This window comes from Cavia porcellus, unplaced genomic scaffold, assembly GCF_034190915.1.
Source record: "Cavia porcellus strain 051 isolate PalLab524CR breed Dunkin Hartley unplaced genomic scaffold, mCavPor4.1 scaffold_13, whole genome shotgun sequence".
In the NCBI taxonomy this organism is placed as follows: Eukaryota; Metazoa; Chordata; class Mammalia; order Rodentia; family Caviidae; genus Cavia; species Cavia porcellus.
In genome coordinates this window covers 27,836,231-27,862,418 of record NW_026947496.1, presented here as the reverse complement: position 1 = coordinate 27,862,418, position 26,188 = coordinate 27,836,231, and the positions used below count along the sequence as shown (strand labels likewise).

Here is a 26,188-nt window from a genome sequence, read left to right as displayed (position 1 = left end):
GCTTTATGTGTTCTTTTGTTGTCCAGCTGCATGCCAGTCTGTTTTAGTAACTGGTTAAAGAACCTGCAGATGCTTCATTAAAGTTTATTTTGAGCTCATATCAATTACATTTTTCCTTTATTTTGTCCTTAATGTCTGATCCTTAAAAGCTCTGTTGGAGCTTTCCATTTAAAAAAAGTTACACAGGTTTTTGGGGATTCCCATACTCACTTAAAACATTACAGGATGCATGTGTGGTGGCACACACTATAATTCTAGCACTCAAGAAGCTGAAGCAGGAGGGTCACTGAGTTCAAAGCCAGCCTGCGCTATATAGTGGGTTCAAGGTCAGCCTGAACTATAACAAAACCCTGATTCAACAAACAAAAACAAAGAACAAAAAAATTACAGGATACAAGCTAATAGGCTCCAGGATTACATGACACTTGCAAATAAAAAGGTTTAAAGTTTAGGACCCAGGGGTTTAGCTCAGTGGAATAAGTGCCTGCTTGGCAAGCACAGGGTTGTAAGTTTTATCCCTTGTAGCGAAAAGAGAAAAAGTTTTAAAGTTTGGCAAAAAAATAATGCTCCAAATACTATACTAAACCCCTGCTAACAGTCTCCAGCTATAACTATAACCTATAGCCATAAAAAGTTTTATCAGTCTCATTAACTATGTCAAAAATGTGTTTTTTAGCCTGTCTTTATATATTCCCATGATATTATTTGGGTATTCTTTCAAATACCTCTCTCAGGTAAAAACTTAGCTTCTTGTATTCAATAGGTATGCCTGTAGAATAAAAATGACACTATAAATACTATGGCTACTAATACTATTACTTTTATGTCATTCACTTTCTTTTATCTTGTTTATATTATCTAGAGCCTGTCATTACAAAAGGCTTCCAGGTCTATAAAATAGAACCTCAGAGTAAAAATTTTAATGGCCTAATAGTCAAAAAATATACTATAGACATCTTAATTTGCCACTGTTATAATTAAAATAAAATAAAATAAAATAAAATAAAATAAAATATAAATAAAACAAAGAGGCATCTCTGTGCTCTTAAAACCCACCTCTAATATTTGAGTAAACACTTCAAAATAATAGAAATTAACACTAAAAACAAAAGACTGCCAAACTTTACTGGCTTCCACTTTTTTTTTTGTACCAGGGATTTAACTCATGATCTTGTGCTTGCCAGGCAGGCACTTATGCCGCTGAGCTAACTCCCCAGTTTTTCACTATTTTTTAGAGCCACTATTTAGTAATAGTCCAGTGTTAGTTTCTGGCCCCACCCTGTTTAACCAGATTATAAAATAAAGTTTAAGAATTAATGACTTGCTATTGTCTTTGTCCTCTGCCAGACTATCAAAAGATGGGCCTTTGTCACCAATCAAACCCGTCTTCCTATGTCCTCTTGATCCGTCAGGATGAGACTTTCGATCCCTGGCTAGATAGGAGCAATGCCCCTTCTCAGCCTGAAACACTTGCGGACAAACAAAACGCCAGGCCTTCTACACCCTGAGACACTAGGGATCAAAATCTCCAGGGGTGAGGGGGATGAGAATAAAAGAAACAAAAAAAAGGAGAGAGAAACCAAGAAAATCATAGCCAAAAATTGTATTTTTAAAAGGGCTGCAGCTTCCAGGACCCAGCCGAAGTCACCCTAAGGCGATCCATGTCAGTGGTCTTTGGTTCAGTGGAGGCTCTTTCCCTTCAAGCCCCTCACACCCAGAATTCTTCAGGAATAGTCCAAGTTCATAAACTGGCCTAAGGGAAAAAGCAAAGAGCAACAGTCTGATCCTATGTTAGAAGAAAGGGTTGAAAGAATCCAAAGAATGTTTAAATTACAAAAAACTAGGCTGAGACCTGTAGAATATGCTAGTACTTTTCTTAGCGGTTTACCACCTTTTCCTGGGATTCCCACCCCTTCAAGGGAAGCATAAATGTTCCCTCTTCTACGAAATGATGCATCTCGTTTCTCTGAGCACCCACACTCACTCTCAAGTGGGTCCTAAAATATCTGTCTAATAAATCCCTCCCATGCCTCTTACTGACATGTCCTGAAAATTCTTTTTCCATGATGTGCATCAACAAACTTTTCTACTGAAGAGCCAGTTAAGCTCCACTTTTCAGTGTGGGAACCTCTCAGACACCACCCGGTGACACTGTGAGACCTAAAGCACAGGCTCCACTCAGCTGGATTCAGACTCCTGATGTACAGAAACTGTGAGATAAATGTGCTTTGTTTGGTCACTAAGATTGTGGCAGTTTCTACTTAGTATGAGAAAACTACTGAAACTCTCGTCCAGTGAAGCTGACAAAAACCGTGTATTGTGTAGCTAATAGGATGTCAGTGGAATGCACAATGGCGGAAGCCCAATGGGAGGATGTGCAGCTGTTTCTATGATGGGTTTACAGTTCCATGCACTTTGACTGTTGACTTACCCACCCCACTGAGGAATTTACTCTGAGGAGACAGCCCAACAGATTCAAAGTAACATCTTCAGGACTGTTCACTGTAGCATTATTTACAGATTAATACCTAACTGTTGGAAACAGTCCAGTAGCACACTGTAGGAGGGTGGATGACCACATAATGGTCATCTGCCCAATGCAGAATTAAGGAGTCATGGAAAAAGAATTAAAATCTCTGAAGTGGAGAAATTCCTAGGATACATACTCAGGTAAGAAAAGTACGGTAAGCTAGTCTACAGAATCCTGTACCTTTTGTATAAGAAAGAAATAAGAATATATGTTTGGACCATGGAGTGTAGCTTGCAGTAGAGCCCTTGCCTAGCATGAGACCCTGAGTTTGATTCCTAGCACCCAAAACAAAAAATTGTCAAAAAATGTGTATGTATTTGCTTAGTTTTTAAAAGACACACTAAAAACTAAATCAGAAACTAATGAAAATAGAAAATGCTTTCTTAGGGAATTGAGGAACAGAATAAGAGGTAGGAGTAAGAGTTGACTTTGAGCACACATTTTACTTTTGAACTAATAAATGTTTATAGAGCAAGAGTAAGTAATAAAAAATGTTATTACTTGAGCTGAGCATGGTGATGCATGCCTATAATCCCAGCACTCGGGAGGCTGAGGCAGGAAGATTGCCACAAGGCCAACTTGGGCTATAGTGAGTTCAAGGCCAGCCTGGACTAGATCGCAAACCCTGTCTCAAAACAAACAAACAACCTGCAATCATTACATAGGTGTTTAAGTAACTGGGGAAATGGAGTCAATATCTTTATTATGAAATGTGGAGAAAAAAACAAGGTGGCTTGATGAATACAGGAATTATGAACTGGAGATGATAAAACAAACATAGGAAAATGTTAAATGCGAATGATAGAACTAGGGAGTGAGTACGCAGGCTAGGTGTTCTCTGTCACTTTCTTGGCTTCATTCTATACCTGGAAACCTTGTTGTAGTTTTTGCAGTGCTAGGGATCAAAGGTAAGGGTTCACACATAATTATAAATTTTATAAAATTAAATCAAAATGTACAAAAAATACCAAACCCTAAAACAATCTTATGTACCAGATGTTAAACAGGTAAACAGTGCTGACCCGGTACAGAACACAGCCAACCTGAATGTAGGGTTCCAGACAGAGCCTCGTGGGGGTATTTCCAAGGGAGACTCGAGTCCAGTTTGCTGAGCTGGGTCTTTTATGGCTGGAGTGGGAGGGTTAGCGGGACTGCCTTAGGCAGGGTGAGGCAGGGCATGAGACTGGGGAGGAGAATGGCTGAGGATGGGCCCACAGCAAAGGCTGATGCTCTGTTGGGGTGTGCTGTGACCTCGCAGAAGGGCCGGGCGTGTTGTGTCCTGGGCGTTGTTCCCAGGCGCGGGCAGCTGGGAGCAGCCATTCCGGGAACTCGGTTAGCTGGGCTGGGGGCAGACTGGGCCAGACCTATCACCATATTGCTAATGGAACATATGGGAGAACGTGTTCAAGTATTTTTAACACAGTACTTTGTTTGTACATGCTTAGAGGGATGTATTGTGAAGACAAAAAAAAAAATTTTAAAGGAATCTTGAAATTTTCTTAATAGAAATCGTAGCCAGAACCTCTGGGTTACAGTAAATGTCAGGCCAACAGATATTTTCCTGAAATAGGCTGCTTAGAATCAGTTTCAGAATGTTAAGTGACCTTACTCACAGTAATTTACCGAGATATCTTCCTGGCATGCAGCTCCATGAAAAATGCCTCACTACTCACTAGGTGGCAATGCTATTCAATCTGAATAAAAGCAGAACTTAAGAACACATGCATCTAATGATCTATATTGACTTTTCCCACCAGTTGACTAAATTAAACTTTCATCTACGCAATTTCAGTAACAAAGAAAAATAGATCCCCTTTCCCCACAGAAGGACTTGCCTCAGTTGATCTCAGAATCACTGAGTCGGCAGGGGCGCCCAGAGTTCACCTGGTCCCTTGATCAGCCTCCAAAGGGCAGCCCTTCTTGATGATGGGCTTTTCTCTGTCTGGGAAGTTCGACCCAAAGTGAAGGAGTCTGTCCTCTCCTGTGGCTGTGTGCTGGCCACATTCTTGGCCTTTGAGACACGTCCTGCTGTCCTTGCTGAGCCCGCTATGGCCGTTGGCTTCCTGCGACGGCGAGGGAGGCTCCCAGGTGATTGGTCATCCTGCTCCCCTGTCTGGCGCAACTGTAGGGAAAATCCTATGATGCAAGACAGGGAGAGTCAATGGGAAATGACAAAGAGGAACAGCAATCACAGAGCCATGTGAGAAACCCCAGAGAACAATGGAGGAGCAGCCCAGATGCAGGGACTGCCACAGCAACACATGATGGGCACGTGATGGACACGTGGAGGCTGGATGGGCGGGGCCAGATGCACAGTGGGAGGAGGAGGGGCTGTGGGATTGCACAGGGAGAAGGGGAGGGAGAGCATCTTCTGTGCCTGTGCAGTGTCCAGCACAAGGTCAGGCACATGATTGATGGTCAATTGATTGCTATAAGATTGATTTGGATATTTTATTCAACAAAATATATTCAAAATATTGCAAACATGTGGCCAATATAAAAACTATTGAGTTTTTTTTTCATTAACAAAAGTCTTATTTACATTAAGCAGAATGAACTAATTCTGACTCTCACTGTGGTGCCATCACACAGCATGACCTTGGATAAATCTTTCTACTTCTGAGCCTGAAGTGAGGAAACCAGGTGTGGTATGCATACCTGTGATTCCAACATTTGGGAGGCTGAAGCAAGAGGATCACCACAAACTCAAGTCCAGCCTAAACTGCATACTGAGAGCCTGCTCAAAAACAAAAACAAAAAAGTAATCTAAAACATACATAAAATACATTATCAATAAACAATGGTTGGACTTGGTAAAAAGAAACTGGATGGTATGGTGGGCGTGAGGATTCACTGCAATAGGTCAAGCACAGAGTGGCACAGGAGCCTATGGAGTCAATAATGCCACAAACTTTAAAGGGTCTGGTCCAGGCCTGGCGGTGCACGCCCATAATCCTAGCCACTCATTAGGCTGAGTAGCTTGAAGTCAGCCTGGCCCATCTGGTGAGACCTAGTCTCAAGAATAAAAAGGGCTTGTGATGTAACTCAGAGGACTTCCTATATGTGAGACCCTGGGTTCCATATGCAGCACTGAAGGAAGGAAGGAAGGAAGGAAGGAAGGAAGGAAGGAAGGAAAGGAGGGAGTGATGAAGATAGAAAAAGAGAAGGGGAGGGTGAGAAAAGAAGTCTGGCAGTGAAGGAAGATCAAGACAGGAAAATGCTTGAGTACGTGTCATTCAAGCTGGGAAGAAGCCAGGAGATAGGAAGAAGGTGCAGGTGGTAAGGGAGAGGCAGGTGACCTGTGAGACAAGGGCAGGTGGGGAGGCCAGGTGAGTGAGCAGGCGCGAAGAGAAGAACACTGAGCTTATTAGACACCTGGAATACAAACACACACACACACACACACACACACACACACTACATGACAAACATATTTTCAGAAATAATAATAAAATGAAGCAAATAAAATCCAGAAAGTAGCTAGGTAAGGTGGCACATGCCTATAATCTAAGCACAGGGGAGGCTGAGGCAAGAGGATCACCAGGAGTTCAAGGCCAGCCTGGGCTACGTAGATAGACCCTGTCTTGAAAGAACTGATGAATGAATGAATGGATAGATGGATCCATCAATAGATAGATAGATAGATAGATAGATAGATAGATAGGTAGATAGATAGAAAAAGAAAAGAAAAAAACAGAATTATGTTAAAGGCATGGGAGTCTTAGACTGCTTACTGTTCAGATTTTAAACACAAAGGGAGCCTGGTGTGGTGGCACACACCTGTAATCCCAGCACTCTGGGGGCTGAGACAGGAGGATTGCTGCTAGTTCAAGACCAGTCTGGGATACATAGTGAGTTCAGGGGCAGCCTGAACTATACAGTGAGGCCCTGTCTTAAAACAAAACAAAAACAAACAAAAATAAGCCACACACAAAGGGGCCAGAGGTATAGCTCAATGGTAGAGCACATGTCTAGCCCATGAGAGGCCCTGGGTGCCATCCTTATCACCATGAAAATTCAGAATGGTGGGGCTGGGGAGTTGCAGAGAGAAAAAAAGAATACAAATTCCAAGTAGTAAAACAAGCAGTGACAGGACTTCAGTGACCCTCCACTTTTAAATTACTGTGCTTTCATTATATATTTCACACCTAGTGTTTAAAAGCAGAAATAGAGTACCTCAGGGAGTTTTCTTCTGAGTGCGCAGTATACAGAGTGCAGAGTTACAGAAGACTGAGACAGGGAGGAAGTTGAGGTACCTCTCCTCAGATGCCTGTAACACTCTCAAATCCACGGGAACCATGTTCCTGCAGTTAAAACCAGGAACTAAACAACACTGAAATGTTCCCCATTAAAAGCCAAAGGTTCTTTTTTTAAAGTAATGATGGGATGAGTATAGTTTAGGCTGGATCAGGACCACATGTCTAATTTGCATGACTTGTATTAATAATTTCAAGATGGTGACTGCATGTGGGCTTTTCTGTGCAGAGACTTAGGTTACTATTTCCTGAAACAAGCCCCATGGGTGACAGGGACTTAAGAATCATCTGCCTCCTCCAGCCCTCTGTGTCCTCAGAGGTGACTTTTTGTTTGACTGCTTTATTTTTTTGGCACACGGACTCATAGCCTGTGCTGGTCTCCATCTTTCAGATCTTCCTGCCTCAGCCTCCCAAGTGCTGTGAGTACTGACATGTGCCTCCACAGTTGGCTCTTGTCCAAGGATGTTCCAAAGGGAGGTTTGAAAGCACACATGGGACCAGAGCAGGAGTCCTTTTGTCTTTGACAGGATAACTATAACTCAGCCCGGAGTTCTTAAATAAGCTCAGGCCATTAAATCGTGCAGGATCTAACTGCCAGACAGGACTGAAAGTCCACCAACAAGCGTCTCCTGAGATCCGCCATGTTGGAACTTAGGATGTTGGAAAACCAAGCAGCCAGCCTGCCTCCCTGCTAAGCAGTAGTGAGCCTGCAGGTGCACAGGCTGAGAGTCATCATCCCACTTCCCCACTGCCCCCACCCCCGTTAGCAAATGGGAACCAGAGATCTGAGCATCTCCTGGGAGGTGACCATAGCAAATAAGGGGGACTTCCTTCTACCATCTCTTTGAAGGCAAATATTTTTATTACTGTTTTGCTTTATTCTAATTAATGGTACTGCTCTATTCAATACTCTGTTTTGATAAGTTCTATAATGTTCTGTATTTCATTTTATTTTGATATATGTGATTGAAAGAACAACTATTGAGAAGACAATGAGATATACTGTGATACCTATTACTGTTATCCTGGTAACCTGCTGTGAAGTTCTGTACCAATTTCACTTCACGGTGTCAGTTTGCTTTATTCTGTCTTGTTCTGTTGTATTTTACTACCTTCAAAATAACAATTAAAAAATATTAATCTATGAAAGTGGTGAAGGGTTATGGAAGTAAAGGAGAGTGGAACAGTGAATGACTGGCCCACTGGAGGACCTCCAATGTATGCACCCCAGTGACTTCCCTCCTAACAGAAACCTCCCCTTCACTATCAGAATCCAGTTGTAGGGAGCCACTTCCGATTGCTTTGCAGTCCTTGGCATCTGAGGATGCGTAAAGATAGGACCCTGCTAAAAAAAAAAAAAAAAAAGATAGGACCCTGCTGGCTAGCGCAGCTGCACAATGAGGTGCACGTGTAAGCATGACTTAGCCTCACAGTCGGGCATGCGCTATATGCCTATGACGGTACCCAAGAATGTGAACCTTGATGACCCTCAATATGTACCGGCTAAGCAACAAAGATATTTGTTTGCAGTGTGGGCTATTTTGCTGACGTCGGCTCTGCGTGCTTTCTTTCCTCTGGGGACCTCATCGAAGGAAATATCCCACCATTCCCCCAACCCTTAAAAGTGTCACAGTCAGCAAGTAACACTTGCTGAAGTGAGTGTCCCTGTGAAATCTGTGGGAAAAGTGCCTGACAGCTAGGGAGAGCCCCAAGGCATTGCCAAGGAGCTTCCCCAGACCTTGTACTGGTTAACTATAGTCCCCTTTTTAGCAGATTGGAAGGCTCCTGAGGCCTGGGAAGTGGTCTTCTGACAACCAGGGATGTGTTGAGGATTCTGGAAGTGATAGACAAGCAATCCCTCCCCCTCCATAGTGAGGCAGAGGGGTGGGTGGCTTGGCTGTTTGTCACCCTTTTCCAATGAACTGGAAGATCTCCAGCAAGTAGGCCAGCTGAAACAGACTGAGAAAGATCTGGAACAACAGCTGGCTGCTGTGCAAGTCACGCTGCGGGCCATGGAAAGTACCACCCCCTCCCAAAGTGTGAGTCCCCATCCCAGGGAGAGTCCCCCTGGGTTTGTATGCCAGGCCTGCTGTTTGTTGGGAGGTGGAGGTGGAGGTGGAGGAGCCCCTAGCCCAAGGAGGGGGACTGGGAGGATCACCCACCTCTATCTATTACACAGTATACATGACCTACAGGGCCACGGAGTTAAGGGCGCTAATGAAACAATTGAAACAAAAGGTGGATGAGATAGTGCCTGCATGGCTGCCACAGCTATGGGACACCAGGGGTGATATCATGCAGTTACACCTGCAGGTGAAGTCCCAAATAGCCAGCGGAGCCAGGACCCCCTCTCTGATGGGTTCTACAGGATGTACCAAGGACAGCCCTGGAACAGGTAACCAGACTTTGATAAACCGGTTAATGCCAGCTGCCCACCTGGTTTGAGAGAATCCAGACATATTGCTGAAACAAGTCATGAAATGGACAACCTACCTAGACTTAATATTTGTGCTACGAGAAATGGGCATGGACAAATAACGGTCACCATGCAGTACTGTAGGCCTGGTGAGGAGGTGCTTACAGCATGTATGAAGAACTTGATTTTGGTGAGCAGGCCCGGTGGCATGATCGAGTCACTGGCAGCCCTCCTAACCCCCTTCACAGATCACCCAACTCATTATACTGTGGATTCCTAAGCCTGGCTGAGGGACATGGAAATAAAGCACAAGGTAAGATGATACTTATAAAAAAAAAAATGTACCACCAAAAGAGCAGGTGGCCCCTGGCCAAGCGGGGCCAACATCCATGGATGGCTATGGGGCCACTGAAGGTCATTTGGCACCAAATATAAGTGGGCTTGTGGCTGCTGGCTTAGCCACAAGTAAGACAGATGGGCACATTGCTGGCTCTGTGGTGGCAGTTACACCCTGAGCAGCAATACCAACTGATGGACCTGTAGGTAAAGGCAGCCCCAGTGAAGTGGGAAGATGTGACACTGGCTTCCTTTTATCCACAGGCTGAAGTACCTAGTTAATGGGGACCCCAGGAGACCAGAGGCCACATTAGAACTATTTACTCGTCTCCCCAGAGAGCATACAGTGTATACTGGTGTTGGTAGATACCAGAGCCGATGCTAATATATGACAACCCAGCCTGTTTCACAGGATGTATTGCACGCATAGAAGGGCATGGAGGTCACTATATAGCCAGGTGACACTGGGTGTCAGGCGATTGGCTCTGTACCCTGATGATGTCTGTTTTTCCTGAGGTAACTGAATACATACTAGAGTGGTGCTCTGCTCAGCACCATGTAGGGAGAATTCCACTTGCAAATCCATATGGTAAAAACCATAGTCAGTTGACATCCACATCACTCACCACTGACTCTCCTGAAGGCTACAAGGGTTGTTGTATGCATGAAGCAGTATTGCCTACCTGGGGGCCAAGTGGGAAAAAGCATTTCAAAATTGGAAGAGGTGGGGTTGATATTCTTTGCACGTTGCCCTTTTAATTCCCCAGTACAGCCCATGTGGAAGCTGGGCAGGACATGGTGAATGACTGGATTACTGGGAACTGAATAAAGTGATTCCTTTATTGCATGCAGCAGTGCCCAATATTGTCGACTTGATGCATCATCTCTCCTTGATGCTGGATTGATACCATTATATTGTGAATTTGGTCAATGCCTTCTTCTCCATTGCTATCATACCCAATAGAACCAATTTATCTTCACCTGGGAGGGCAGACAATGGACCTTCCAGGTATTGCCACAAGTCTGTTTGCATAGCCCAACACTGTGTCATGGCCTAGTGGCCCAGGACTTAACCACTTGGACTACTGTTTATTACTTCTCCGTTATACTGATGATATTATGTTAACCTATGATTGATTGCCTTACAGATTTGGAAGCTGCCATGAACAGTCTGAAGGAAGCTTTGCTGACCTGGGGGTGGGCTGTCAACAAAGACAAGGTCCAGGGACCTGGCTTGTCTGTCAAATTCTTAGGTGTTGTCTGATCAGATAAGACAAAAGTAATTCCTGATTCCATGTTGGATGCCAAATATATAGAGTACTCCCAGTCCTCATGACCATCTGAATTTATATTTGTAATCCTAAAGGAAAGTAATTGGAATTTTAGTGAGTTAATTCCAATCTACCACTTCCAGTGTGATTCAAGGCAAGAAAAAAGACACTAAGACATATTTGTAGTTATGGGGAGCCAAGGGAGTCCTAAGTCCAGCCAGGCTAAAGGTTCTTGGGAACAAAGATCTTGACCCAGGCTTGAACCTGGGTTTTATTAATTTTTGAAGAAGGGCATGGCTTGAGGGTGAGTGACTGAGAATGACAAGAAATGCATGAGAACCATGAGCTGGGCTAGGTAGGAGGCCTGAAATCACCTCTGCAACAAGCAGAGAGAAGGATGTGCAGAAAGACTGATCTGCATAACACAATTCAAGGTAGTATCTAATGTTTGGGGGCTGGTGTTTTAGCTCTGATGTGTGATCTTTTATGTCCTGGCAAGTAATAATCTCTTATCTCAAGGCTTATCCCAGCTGACAGCATGGAGCATGGATCAAATTTCCTGTTTGGCTCACACATATTTTTTGGGAGCTAAAGGGTTGGGAAACACTGTCACCTTGCCTCAAAGACTACACTTGCTTCAAAAACTCAGCCAGACTGATTTACACTGCGTATAGCCAGTTAAAAGGCTAAGGAGAAGTCCTAGCCAACTCTGTACATATCAGTATGTAGAAACAGGCCAGGTTTGGCCAAAATGGAGATAATTGCTCTTCTTTCTAGGAGAGTCATCCAGATTGTCCTCCATACCTGGTGCCATTATTGATAAAATCCAGGCATACCCTGGACCCACGACAGTATGCTGATTGCAGGCATATGTGTGAGCTTATTGGGTTTTTGGTGGGCATTCACACTGCACCTAACTACCCTGCTCCTTCCTTTATGCCAGATGACCTGAAAGGGAGTGACATGAGACGGGGCAAATGCAGCAGACACTGCATTTCAGGACTTGAAGAGGGCAGCTGTGCAGGTACAAGCCCGCTGAACCCACTCTACCATTTATTGTAACCATGAGTGATGATGACGGGTTTGGCTGGGACCTATGGCAGAAGCAAGGGAAACTCAAGCACCTTATTGAGTTCTGGTCACAGTGTGGAAAGGAGCTGAAAGCCAGTATTCCCCGAGAAATAGTTAGCAGCAGTGTATGCTACTCTGCATGCCTATGAGATGGTCACAGGGAAGCAGGAAAAACAGAATAAATCCCTGGTAGAGGGCTGGGTCTGGACGTGGACATCCTGACCCAGGAGTGGAGTGGTCCAGGCCCCCACCCTCACACATTGGGGGACATACAGCAGCTAGCCTCCTTTTCAGTTGGCCCATTGGCAGCCAAATTGGAAATAGCTTTAAGACCAGTGACATTGTATCCAGCACAGTAAACTGTACTGGATGATGACTCCATCATCCAGGTTATGACACCCAGCCCTTACGCAGAAGGGAAAAAGAGACCTCCAACTGATGCCTGATGTACCTATGGGTCTGTCACAGCACAGCCCAACAATGGATGGCAGTCACTGTCCAGCCCAGCACAGAAATCCTCTATTTGACTGGAACAGGCAGGGTGAGTCAATAGGCAGAGTTGTGGGGCACTGTGGCTGCTTGTAACGCATAAAGAAGGCCCCTACATGTTTGCACAGACAGTTGGGTGCTTTAGGGTGCTGATGCTTTGGTTACTGGCTTGAAAGGCCCAGCACTGGCAGATAGTGATTCATCCCTTGTGGGGCACTGATCTATGGTGAGACTTGTGGGAATGTGGCCAAACAACTAGCCATGTAGTGTACCATGCTTCAGGACATAGGCCCCTCCTCTTGCCAGGGGATCACTTAGCAGATGTCTTCAGCAGGGTGGCTGCTCCCTGCAGGCTACTTTCTGCAGTGGTGCCTTAGCTCCATAAGAAACTAGCATCCGTAGGACCCCACACCATGCAAGCTCTAGCACAGTGATGGCACCTAGACTTGACTGCCCATGAGTCAAAGGCTGTGGAAAGGCACCCATTTGGCCCCATGGAAGAGAAAGATGCTCACACATCTGAGCACAATACTACAAGTACCGCACCCCCTCCAACAATAGCAGGTGGATCTTATTGGGCCCCTGGCTGTCTTGCAGGGACATAGATATGCTCTGACTGCTGCCTATCCCATTCCTTCTGCTGACAAATTCCATACCATTGAGGCACCGCGGTAGTGGCATATGCAGTGCCACTAAGGACAGCATCTGACCAGGGAATCCATTTCACAAGGGCCCAGGTACAACAATGGGCCAAAGACAATGATGTTGCATGGCATTTGCATGTACTATAAGAGTCACGGGCTGATGGTAACATTGACAGGTACAATGGGCTACTAAAATATACATGGCCCTTGATTTGCTAATTGCAGCACAAGGAGTTACTTATACCCTCTTGCCACGTAGAATGCTGCATTTATATCTCTGACCACCAGATGCAGGTATAAGAACCCTTGTATGAAATGGATTTGGAGGTGTCTGCCATCCAGGCCCTGCAGTAGGACCCATTCACCCAATAGTGGGAATCCTTGGGATCTACTGGGTGCCCAGACACTGAGTTGTGGTGGCAACAGGGTTAGTGGTGTTATGCTGTTCCCTTTACTGTTGTGGTCTTTGCGTGAAAGAATCCACCCGATGGGCCACTCATGAGAAGCAACATTCTCCTGACCTTTTTTTTTTTGAGAGGATGGGATGTGGAGAGCCCCTTTAGGTTGCTTCAAAGCCCAGAGCATCTGAGGATGCATAAGATGACCCTGCTGTCCAGTCCAGAAGTACAACACAGTACACTTATATAAGCATGACAGTACAAACAACCCGTGTATACTACACAGCTATGACAGTACACAAGAATGTAAACCTTTTATAATGGCCAATATATATATATATATATATGGGCCGAATAATAAAGATGTTTGCTTACTATTGTTACTGATGTCAGTTTCATGTGCTTTCTTTCTGTGGGAACCTTGAAAGGTTCTTGCCCTAATATAAATTACTGTACAATTATGGCAGTGTTCTAACATGGAGAAAGGCCAAAGTACGAACGCTTACCACTTCCTCCCCCTTCTTCAGCCCTAACTGCAACTCCCTTTCCTGTTTGTGCGCAAAGAAAATTCCAGTCAGTTCCTCACATGTAATCAATATCCGCCCCAAGTGCCACTTCTGATCAGAGGTCATATAATCCTCTGCCTCTCTGTATCTGGTCAGAGGAGATAGTCCAACCGCCATGGGTTGTGTGTTCCTTTTTACATCTTCAATAAACCTATTCTTTTCTTTTTGTATTTTTTGCTTCTCTATTGTGCCAGAATACTCTAACGAACCTCACCCACAAAAATGCCCCGTTAGGCCCCTAACACCAGTCCAGTTCTAGCATCTCCCTTAGGAGGGGAACAAGGATGAAGGGGAAGAAAGGAAGTCCTTGTCCCATCCCTTTACCCCAGTATTCAGGAAAGGCCTTTAAAATGACATTCAAATTGTGAAAGGGAGGGGATGAGTGGTGTTTTGTGCTCCTTTAGCAAAATTAGCGTAAATGCTAAGAGGTAACAATCGGCTAAGAAAATAGCCAATTATTTTTCATTATCCTTTCTGTAAAGTAACAGTAATCTACAAAGTCTTAACATAGAAAAAAGTGGAAACCAAACAAAAGAGCATGTAATAAACGGGGCACAGTGGAGCATCTCTGTAATACTAGCACTGTAGGAGGCAGATGCAGGAGGATTGCAAGTTCAAGTCCTGCATAGGGAACTTAGTGAGGCTGTTAGTAAAAAAAAAAAAAAAAAAAAATTGTTTTTTTTTTCAGTTATTATTATTTTTTTGTTTGTTTTTCCTTTTTATCGGTACCGGGGATCAAACTCATGACCGCCTGCTTACAAGGCAGGTGCTTATGCCGCTGAGCATAACCCTAACCCCAGCCCCTTTAAAAAAAAAAAAAAAAAAAAACCTGAGGCTGTAGCTCAGGTGATAAATCACTGGGCTGCAGGAGAAATAATCCCAGCAAAATGGTGAGCAAAATCTATCAGGTTGCCCTTGGGAACCAGGTAAACAAATGGTGAGAGATGATGAATGATTCAGTGGTTTGAACAAGTCCTGCAGTGTTGATGAATTACTGCATCAGTGCCAACCTGTGCAGAAGCAATTGGCATCTGGCAAAGTTCTGCCCGTCGCCCACCTGTGTGGCCACTTTGTTAGTAATGCACATTTTGGCACACAAGCATTTGTCAAGTTTAAAGACACAGTGTTTTTGCAAAAGAGTCATCATTACCTTCCGAAATGTTTTCCATCTGTCACCAGAAAAGGACCCAGGAGGACCCCCAGGAGAGAGGCTACAGCCTTCAACCTGCCCCCACCCATCCACATCCAGGGTGGCTGATTTTGGAAGGGAAAAATGGTTTAGGATGTGCACTGGAAAGCAGATTAGGCAGAGTCAAAGAAACACGGGGACAGTAGAGTGGGTGCAAATGGAGAGGGGTGTGTGTGGGGGGTCTGGGGCCAGGGACTTGTGTGCCCTGGGGGCTCAGAATCTGTGGGGTTTATGAATCTTTTGGTATCAGAGAAAAGGCACAGCATAAATTGGCACGTGAAAGGCAGGGCCTAATTTTCAGGGTTACTATTTTAGGACCCTGAAAAATTTTAAAATGAGGTTCCTAGAAGGAAAACAAGGCACTGTCGTCTTAGGTAGCTTTAACTGTGCACTGAAAACTCCAGTTTTCTTAAGAGAACAATTTTTAAATTACAATTTTCTTTATCTCCTTTTGCAATTGGGGGAGGCAGCAAAATAGGTCCTTCAAAATTAGGATGTTTTCTTTTCAGAGAATGGCAGCCTCTCCAACTTCTCTTCGGTCCTCTCCTTACCTTAGATGAATGGACAAAAAACCGGTATCCCTCTCAGACTTTTCTGAAAGGACAATGCAGGTGCGGGGCCCAAGAGAAAGGGGATACCTTGCTTCCTGTAAGCCCAGCACTGACAGAGGCAGAGGCAGGAGAGTTGCAAGTTGGAGTCCTGCCTGGGCAATTTAGCAAGACCCCATCTCAACATCAAAAAATTAAGTAAATAAAAAGGACTGGGGGTGGAAATTAGTGGCAGTGCATGGGCCGGGTATGTGCAAGACTCTGAGTTCATCCCCAGTTCCAGAAAAAGTGGGGGGCCTTTTCTTTTTTGCTAGTATTAGGGACTGAACCCAGGCTTCTGCATTGAACTACATCTCCAACCCATTTTTATTTTTTACTTTGAGACAGAATCTCCCTAAATCTCTAAGTTAAATTTGTCAAAAATCATTTTTGGAGAGGGAATTAGGAGCTCCAGCTCTGGAACTAAATGGCCAGTTTTCAAATACTACCTACTGGATGACGTGTAATCATATACCATTATTGCCCCGATTGATGTGTTTGGAAGTTTTGTTGTAATTTTTTCTCTTTCTTTTCATTCTTGAAATAAAATGGATTTTAAAAAAATCAAATACTACCTACTGGTCAAGTGACCTTAGAAGAACACCTTAATTTTTTCATGACCACATTCTGCATAATACTCCTTAATCTTTTGGGTATTCAGTGAGATAATGTATATGGGATGTTTAGAACAGAGCCCAATAAATACAGTATTCGCTGTTCTATTCTGGACATATGTGTGTGTTTGCATGGTGACCTTTCACTTAATCACATGTACGCATTGAGAAATAACTCACACTGGAACAATAAAGGTGTGCATGGAGCACTTCTCCCATGATGAGAGAGAGAGCTGAGACTGTCCTCTGCCAAGGCAGCTGATAAGAACACACTAGCCTTCGGTTTCTCTGCACAAACATGCACATGCGAAGCACAGTGCTCTGCACGGCAGTTCCTCCTCGCCACCTCCTGCTTTCTGGAGACCTTTCCACACCAGAACCCAAATGTCTGACCTGTTCTCCTCCAAGCTGCACAGAGCCCAGCGTATAGAGGTGCTGTGATTCATTTTCCTAGTCTCCAAATCAGGGTTGCTGAAGCTTGAGTGGGTCTCTTGTTTCTTCACAAGAGTCCACACTGCTGCTGTGGACTTCCTTACAGCCCAGCCAGTGGATGGACGCCTGATCCTGTCACTTATTAACCCTGTGACCTGGGTAAAGGTCTGAGCTCTTCCAGCCCTGGCTTCTGTCAAAGCCAAACTATTTTGAGGATTGAATATAAAGTGCCTTGCTTAGCCCAAGTGTTCAACAAATACAAAGTATTCTTTTATTCCTAGTTTTATATATTAGAATTTATTTTTTTAAAATGTAAAATAAATTATTAGTATGTGTTTGCAGTACATAATGATTGCATTTGTTGTGGGGGGGTTGGTACATGTACAAAACACATTTTAATTCTTTTACTTCCCTTTCCCTTCCTCTTCCTCCCTATATTAAATTTATCGTAACATGAATTCATAGAAGTGGCATTGCTAGAGCAATGTTTAAAACTGACAAATTGCAAGAACAGCTGAAGGGAAGTTAGGGGAATGGGAAAAGAAAAAGAATCGAGCTATATCATGTACAGGTTCAAATTTCCTATGATGAATTATGATCAGTATGTATACCTAAAATGTACCAATAAATTTAATTAATGGAAAAAATTGACAAAACTAGTCAGGTGGCACAGGTCTGTAGTCCCAGGTACTAGGGAAGATGAAGCAGGAAGATCACAAGTTTATGGCCAGCCTGAGCAACTCAGCAAGACCCTGTCTCAAAATTAAAAAATGAAGAATGATGGGTATACAGCTCAGTGGTAGAGTGCTTGGCTAGCAAGCTCAAGGCCTATGGTTCAATCCTTAGCATCACAAACAAAAGAAAAAAATTACTAGACTTTTAAGACCTGCAGAACAGTACCATGTGTACTAGTAAAGGATCACTAGGGGTTGGGGATTTAGCTTAGTGGTGCAAGTGCCTGCCTGTTATGAGTTTGATCCCTGGTACAAAAAAAAAAAAAAATCGTAAATGTTGTTCCCTGCAGCAATACCACTGAGACAATTTTTTTGGTGACTATAGGTTTTTCTCTTTTAAACCCTTATCTAGTCCATTTTCTGAAGGTTTTATTTCTCAGGAAGAAATATTGCCTATTGATGCTCCTCCTAAAAATTAATTTATGTTCTGCATTTTGTTGATTTAAGTATCTAAATGTCTTATTCTGTTGCAAAACAAAACAAAACAAAAACAGTCTTCTAGCTCCTTCCTGTTCCCCTTCTGGTGCATCAGCAATGCTCCCTGGCTCTTTTCCTCTCCTAGGTTCCAGGCCTGCTTCCCTGATTGAGACTTAAGACCACTGGAGGGAATGCTTCCCTGAAATTCAGGCAATACAAAGAGCTGAACCTGTCCCCTCCCCACTGGAGAGCAAACCAAGGGGCACTCCTTAACACCAACCTGTATCCCAAACTGCTTCTTAAATCTTTTATTTTGAGACAGGGCCTCATGAAAAGGTCCAAGCTAGCCTTGAACCTGGTAGTCCTCCTGCCTCAGCCTCCCAAAGTGCTGGGATTATAGGTGTGTGCCACCATAACTGGCTGCTTTGTCTTTTGACACTTCAAAAAATAGATGCAAATCCCTCAAGCAAGCAAAATAGACTCGGTATAGTGGCCCATGCCTGTAATCCTAGCACTTGGGAGGCTGAGACAAGAGGATTGCTGCAAATTTGAGGTCAGCCTAAACAACAAAGCAAGACTCTGTCTCAAAAAAAAACAAAACAACAAAAAAAAACTGATTAGCTTTGTGAAGCCTGAGGCCAGAAATCATTGTGGATTATGTTGACTAGTAAAAGGGTCTTTTTAAATACCTGACTTTAAATAACCCGTGGAACTAGAGGAGGCAAGACTTTATTATGTACAAATGACACCCCCAAATTCCTAAGAAAGGACATTCTGCTTCATTCGCCACCAAACGTTTTTTCCTTAAGCCACTAATATGTAAAATAGTTTTTTGCATTCTATATACATTCTTCCCTCTGCACAGCCTCTGGGTGTGGTTTTTCAGTAAATCTGCAAAGCCAGTTGATTCACAACCAGCGCCTCAAGCAGAGTACTTCATGAGCCAGAGACATTCTCATGGGCTCCTTCTATCTTTGTGTCTGTACCTAAAATTCCTTTCATAAAAGAGAAAACTCTTGAACCCTGGAGACCGAGCTACATCTCCAGCCATTTATTTTTTAATTTTTTACTTAGTGATAGGGTCTCACTAACTCGCTATGTTGCCCAAGCTGGGCTGGAAGTCTGAAACCTCCCACCTCAGCCTCCCAGAGTGCTGGGATTACAGGTTTGTACCACCTTACCCACTAAATGTAAGTTGTTGATTTGGGATAAAGGATGAAACTGGATAGGCTGAAGATATAGCTCAGCAGCTCAAGCACCTGCCTGGCAAATGCAAGATTGTAAGTTCGATTCCCAATCCAAAAAAAGAAAGAGGGATGGAACTGGAGCCATTTCTATGCACTAGTTCAAAAGGCAGGCAGAGGAGGCACAGAGACCTGCGCAGGGGTGGTGGGAAAACAGGAGAGGTAGAAGTAAAGGAGCCCAGGCAGAAACAGCGGAGCTCCAGGACCTAGAATGTAGGAAAGAAGAGCCAGGCTGTGTCTGAGGCCTGGCAGGGTGAGGCGGGGCTGTGGGCAGGGCAGGCTGCAGCCTCAGACTGAGTAGGAGGCCAGATGCAGAAACCAGTGTGGGTCCCTCCGTGGAGAACGCAGCTGTGAAACACAAACAGGTGGCCAGAGCAGCTGGAGAGGGGCAGAGAATGAAGCGGAATTCTCTTCCTAAGAAGGCTGTATTAGGTTAGGGAAAGGACCCAGCAGAGAAGACTGAAAGCAAACATTTAAACTCAGAAGAAAGGGAGGGATTGGAGCAAGTGTCACAGTCTATTAGAATAGTTCAGTAGAAAAAGGAAAACGCACGTGCAGACAGGTAAGTGGGGAAGGTTTTGACACGTGCCGAGTCTCGGTAAACAGTATTGTTGTACAGCCTTTCACAGTACTGCTTTTTCAATTTTCAAATAAACTTTTTCTAGGTAAGGATGTGATGGCACACATCTGTAATCCTAGACCTCTGGGCAGCTGACACACAAGGATTACAAGTTTGAGACCAGTTTGGACAACACAGTGATTTAGAGAGATCCTAACTCATAATAAAAAATAAAAAGGGCTTGGGGATATAGCTCAGTTCAATACCACTAATAGATATACTCTGAACATTAAAATTACAACTAAAAGCTCATGGTTAGATGTTCATAATCAGAAGCAATATTGTCAAAATGGCTATCCTATCAAAACTGACATATAGATTTAATGAAATCCCAATCAAAATACTGTACTAACAGCATTCCTCACAGAAGTAGAGAAAATCCTAAAATTCATATGAAACCAGAAGAGACATAGAAGAGGGAAAGCAATTCTGGGCAACAAAAGCAAGGCAAGAGGCATCATAATCCCAGAAGTTGAGTATATTACAAAGGTATGGTGATAAAAACAGCATGGTACTGGCAGAAAAACAAACACATGAATCATGGAACAGAATAGACAATGCAGAAACAACTCCAGGCACATTCAGTTCATATTCAATTGATCTGGGGCTGGGGATTTAGCTCAGCGGCATAAGCGCCTGCCTTGCAAGCAGGCAGTCGTGAGTTCGATCCCCAGTACTGATAAAAAAAAAAAAGGAAAAAGACACACACATATTCAGTTGATCTTTGACAAAGGGGCCAAAAACATACATTGGAGGAAACATAGCCTCTTTAACCAATAGTACTGGGAAAACTGGCTAAACATGTGCAAAGATAGAATCTAGATTCATATCTCTCGTCATGCATTAAACTAAAAATAGATCAAAGATCTAAATGTTAAAACAGAAGCACTTAATCTACTGGAAGACAAAATATGTAAAACTCTGGAAGACATAGGTTTAGACAAGCACTTTCTGAACAGAATCCCAGTTGCACAAGAAATAGGATAAAGAATCAACAAATGAGATTATATCAAATTAAAAACCTGCACAGCAAAGAAAACAACCAGTAGAATGAAGAGACAACCTACAGAAAGGTAAGAAGATTTTGCTAGCTATTCCTTGGGCAAAAGCTAATAGCTAGAATATATAAAGAACTCAAAAATTAGACTCCCAAAATAAAAGACCTAGTCAAAAAATGGGCAACTGAAATAGATAATTTTCAGAAGTACAAATGGATAATAAATACATCAAAAATGTTCAATATCTCTGGTCAATAGAGAAATACAAATCAAAACAGCACTGAGATTCCAACTTAATTCAGACAAAATGGTCCTCAACAAGAAATCAGACACTAGCTGGGAGTGATGGTGCACGTCTGTAATCCCAGCATTTGGGAGGCTGAGGCAGGAGGATCCTTGCAAGTTGGAGACCAGCCTGGGCTACAAAGTGAGTGCAAGACCAGCTTGAACTGCATAGTGAGACTCTGTCTCAAAAAGACAAAAAACAAAAAAGAAATCAAATGTTAAAAAAATGGTAGCAAGGTTTTGGGGAAGAAGAAACCCTTTTACATTGTCAGTGACATGCCTTTTACTGGAAAATAAGTTTTTATTTTCTTTATTTGGACTCACTATGTAGCCTAGGTTGGCTTGAACTCGCAGAATTACTCTTGCCTCATTCTCCCGAGAACTGGGATAACAGGCGTGAATCACCTCGTCCAGTTAAATTTAAAAAAAAAATAAATTCTAAAATGAGATAATTTCCTTTTTTGGTTTTCTTTTAATTTCCATATATGGTTACATTCTGTAGCTACAGATTTAACGAAAGTAAAACAATTTATGTTATTAGGAAGTCACAAAGGTGTTGGTTTTGGTCTTTGTTGACTTTTTGAAATAACACAGTTCTCATTTTTATTTTCCATTATATAGTATATATTAGATATTCTCAAACACCTGAAGAATCTCCCCCAAATTTCAATAATAAAATAATCTTGCAGAAACATTTTTTTCATGAATTCACTAAAATAACCAAAGAAGATAGAGGAAATAAGACATATTTTGGGCTTAAAATCTACTTATTATCTAACTAGAAACTAAGCAAATTAAAAATCTTTTTATACCCACTGTATTACAGTGTGGCAGCCTGTTTATAACAACTTATTCTATCACAGGTAGAATCCAAACGAAGCCTGGAGTGTGATTCACGGTAATGCTCCGGTGCTGGTCTCTTCCTTGGGCAGCAAGGTGTTAACCTGCCAGCAAGCTGGGTGAAGATTACACAGAACTCTGCAATGTCCTCACAACTTCTCCGTAAATGTAAAATTAACCTAAAGTTAAAAAGGTACTTTTGGTTCAGTGTTGGAAATTGAAACCAGAGCCTCTGCACTGAGCTACATCCTCGGCTCGTAATTTTTGTTGTTCCTTCTAATTTTCTTTTTTTTTTTTTGGAGACAAAGTCTCCCCAGGGTACACAGTCTGTGCTTAATCCTCCTGCCTCAGCCTGCCAGAATGCTGAGAATACAGGTACACACCTGCTCCCTGCTCTGCACTATGCAATTAGTTTTTATAATCCTTAAAATTACACATAAGAAAAAGCTTAAGGGCAACTGATAAGATTCTAAAACCCATAAGATAGGCATTCTATAAATAATCTTGTAGGACTCATTGGTATTTTGTTACATAACTGCTCAAAAACCAGGCAAACTGAAGAACGTGTGTCCGTTTTGATTCTCATTAAGCCTACCACAGTGTTAGCGGTTGGTCTCATAGACCAGCTATTAGGGCACAGTAGCTCTCAGGTTTTGCTGCCTGAGACAGTGGATAGTACAGACTGGGCTCTTTCTATTCTCCCAACTTGCTCTTCTGAGTGCCTGGGAGCCCAGCGGCTTTTACATGTTTAGATGCCTGAAGAAATAAAGAACAAAATGATAGTAATATTTTATGGCGCATGAACTCAAATTCATATTTCGGTACCCATAAATAAAGTTTAATCAGAACACAGACAGGCCCCACTTGATTATGTATAATGTATCTAGGGCTGTTTTACTGCTGAACGGCTGAGCTCAGTAGCTGGGAAAGATACTGTATGACCTGCAAAAGTATTTCATGTCTCTTTACAGATGTTTGCCAATCCTGTTCCAAGCGACTCTCCACTCACCCACATGGGCACACACCTGTTTTTGGTTGGTTTTGTTTTCTGGGACTATGGTTTGAACCTCTGGCTTATGTACTGCTGCATTCCCAGCCCTTTCTAGTTTTTAATGTGGGACAGAATCTCTCTAAGTTGCCCGGGCTGAGCTCAGTCTTGCATGTGTGTCACCATATTCGGCTTTCCGTTTCACTGCCGCTCTGGGATTTAGGTGACCGTAGGATGAAGGTGGCCTAGTGAGGGCTGGACAGGGGATGTGGCTTCTTGGGAAGCTGGCAGACATGGAGAGAAAGGTAAGGTATCACATTCCAGGAGAGCTGGTCTTTGGTGGAGAGGCTAGGAAGATCAGTCTGTGAATCTGGGAGAAAGGAAGTCTATTTTAAGCAGGTAATGAGGGACAGGACAGATGAGTTAGACAGAGGCCCCCAACAGGTCCAGAAGGTCAGAGTTTACAGGAACCAGATCTGCAAGCAGGGTGAAGCTGAGCTGGAGCTCCAGCCTCAGGGAAAGGGTGAGGGCCTGACCTCCCTGCTCCTGGGGGTGGGGCAGCCTTCAGGCAAATCTGCTAATGATTATCATTCTTCTGATGGTAGTCAGAAGAAAGTGAAGGACCCGAGGTGAATCCCGCCTTTTCCATGGACCTGAAGAAGGGATCTAAAGAGAACCCACCTATCTCTCCTGCTGATATCTGTCCTCAGCTTTGAGGGCCACATGGTACTGATCACACAGCTACTTTACTTCAGGAGGTGGAGAGGACTGGGCATTAAACCCAGGGAGTCACAAGGCCAGGCAAGTGCTCCACCACTGAGCTACATCCCAGCCTGATGCTTCTGTTTTTCATCCCAATAACCTTGGTCAGAAGCTTGTCCTTCTGCATGACCAAGCTGATTACTCAGTTCTATTATCAAAATGAAAACCACCTTCTTTTTAACTTCCCAAGCAAGAAAATAATCTCCCTTTTGTGTCACTAAAAGTCCCAGGTACTTAATTCCTATCTGACTATATATAGAAAATATACAGTGATCACTGGGGGGTGGAAGAGTGACTCAAAGTGGGAAGAAGTTTATATTTTGTCGATTACATTATTTTAACAATCAGGGATTAAATAGACCACCTAAAGCTTACCAATTAAATAATAATAGAACAAGCAATTTTTTAAATATAAAGTTAGGGCTGCATGGCAGAGTGCTTGCCTAGCACGTGTGAGGCGTTGGTTTCATTCCTAGTCCTGCACATGCTCAGAAGTAAAGATAAATACTGTGAAGAGCAGAAAGAGGAAGGAAATGGTAATATTATAGAGTGCTAAGTCAGACAGGAATTAATCTATAGTCGGAGAGGGATTGGGCCCTCAAGGAAGCTGACACCAAAATCAAGACAGCAGAATTGTGGCTGGAGGCTCATCTTCAGATGAGGACAGGCAGGCCTCAGGATGCAGATGCAATAGACAGGGCTGCATGTACCCCTAGAGATAAAGAGCACCTTAAAACTCTACTGTAATTAGCACTGCCTGGTCCAGTGGGCCCAGACAGCAGAGGCATCTGATCCCCAGGTGGGCGACCAGAGCATCTGGACCCAGACTCTCCTCCCTTTCCAACAATTCCTTTGCTCCTTCTGTGCACCCTTCCTGCATGCCTCATTTCCCTATCGGATCAGCAGTAGCTAAGCCGCTATACTGGGAACTCTGCAGACTGATTTTAGTTTGACCCCCATTGTGATTCTGCTGTACTGAAGATCCTTGGTATCTACTCATTCGAGACTCTTCCTGTCTCTCAGGAGCTTTCTCTTACTAAACCTTTCATGCTCTTAGCTTCCTTTGTCCCTTAGAATTCATTCTTCAATATTTGGGGGATGCAGACTTGACATATCTGACATCTAACAGGTTGGGAGATATATTTTCAGTAATATAGTGATTTCACCAGGCTGGAGTCAGTTGGTTCTGGCTGAAGAGGGAGAGGATTAAGTATCTATAAATTTGCAGCCATGAAGGTTAGCACAGTAACAAAAGTGAATCTTTCTATGAATCATTAGGAAATGCACACATACCTACCACATGAACACACACACAAGGAAATACAGCCAAAGTGTTGAGGCACTGAAAAAGTAACAAAGCATACAACATGTGACGAATACTAACACCAGACATACACATAAATGGGCTGAATTCTCATTGCCATTCATCTGCCCTTTTCCTGTTATTAGAGCCCTTCTTTTGTTTGGGGCTACTATACCCAGCCCAAGGGGAAGCCAAGGTTTCATCAACCCATATCTGAGTGGCCAGTGAGATCAGAGGGAATGTGTTCCACTGGGCTACTGGGAGGATTATTTTTCCCTGATGACAGCAACCCTAGGAGATGAAGGACTTTGACTCTGACTCCCTTTGTTTTTGAACTGCGAGGCTGGGAGCTATGGCAGCCATTCTGAACTCGTGAGTCAGCAGGACGGAAGGCAGAGCAGAGGGAAGCAGTCAGCCTGGGACCTCACAGGCCAGTGCCAGGCAGCAGGCTGCAGTGTGACTCAGAGCCTCGTCCCAGCTTCCCTGTTCTTTCTCAGGCCTGTCCTACAAAGGTCAGCATTCATCTTGCTTAGCCAAAGGTCCCTCTCCAAAACTGCTAACCATTTGTCTTTGTAGACAGCTTATATTTTTTAGAACAGAGAATAGTTGGTTTTGTACTAAAGAGTTCCCCAGCAGAGACTCTCACTGGTGGCAGCTTGTAAAAATGACCTTCCCAGTCAGCCTGGGGCCCAGATTTCCAGAACATGGAAACACTGATGCTGGACAGGATGCAAGGAGGGGACAGGCAGGAGGGGACAGAGGCTCTGTGAACTGCTCCAGGCTGCCCTTAGTTCTTTATACTTACAGATGCTTAAATTTATTTTGTTTTATTGGTACCAGGGATCAAATTCACAACCTCATGCTTACCAGGCAGGTGCTTATACCACTGAGCTTCATCCCCGGCTTAAATTTCTACTGGTGACTGGGTATTACTTCTCCTTGGGCTCTTTTACTGTTTTATGGACATCTATGAATCTACCTAATAAACATTTTTATCTCCATCTCTCCCTTATTTTCACATTCATTGGGTTTCTTTTGCATTCATTGTCTCCTAAGAATTTTTTTTTTTTTTTTTTTTTTTTTTGTCTTTTTGAGACAGGGTCTCGCTATGCAATTCAGGGTGGCCTTGAGCTCACTTTGTAGCCCAGGCTGATCTCGAACTTGCAGCGATCCTCCTGCCTCAGCCTCCCGAGTGCTGG

General features: G+C 43.4%; 1 long non-coding RNA gene across 1 annotated transcript in view; it reads right to left on the bottom strand.

The window, feature by feature from the left end:
* Positions 1-4,365: 4,365 nt before the first annotated feature.
* LOC134478515 (uncharacterized) overlaps positions 4,366-26,188 on the bottom strand; it is a 37,231-nt gene continuing 15,408 nt past the window's right edge. The window contains exons 2-3 of the long non-coding RNA XR_010051184.1: positions 5,189-5,267; positions 4,366-4,666 (exon numbers count right to left, since the gene is read on the bottom strand). This is a non-coding gene — a long non-coding RNA (uncharacterized LOC134478515). The remainder of the gene's footprint in view (positions 4,667-5,188; positions 5,268-26,188) is intronic.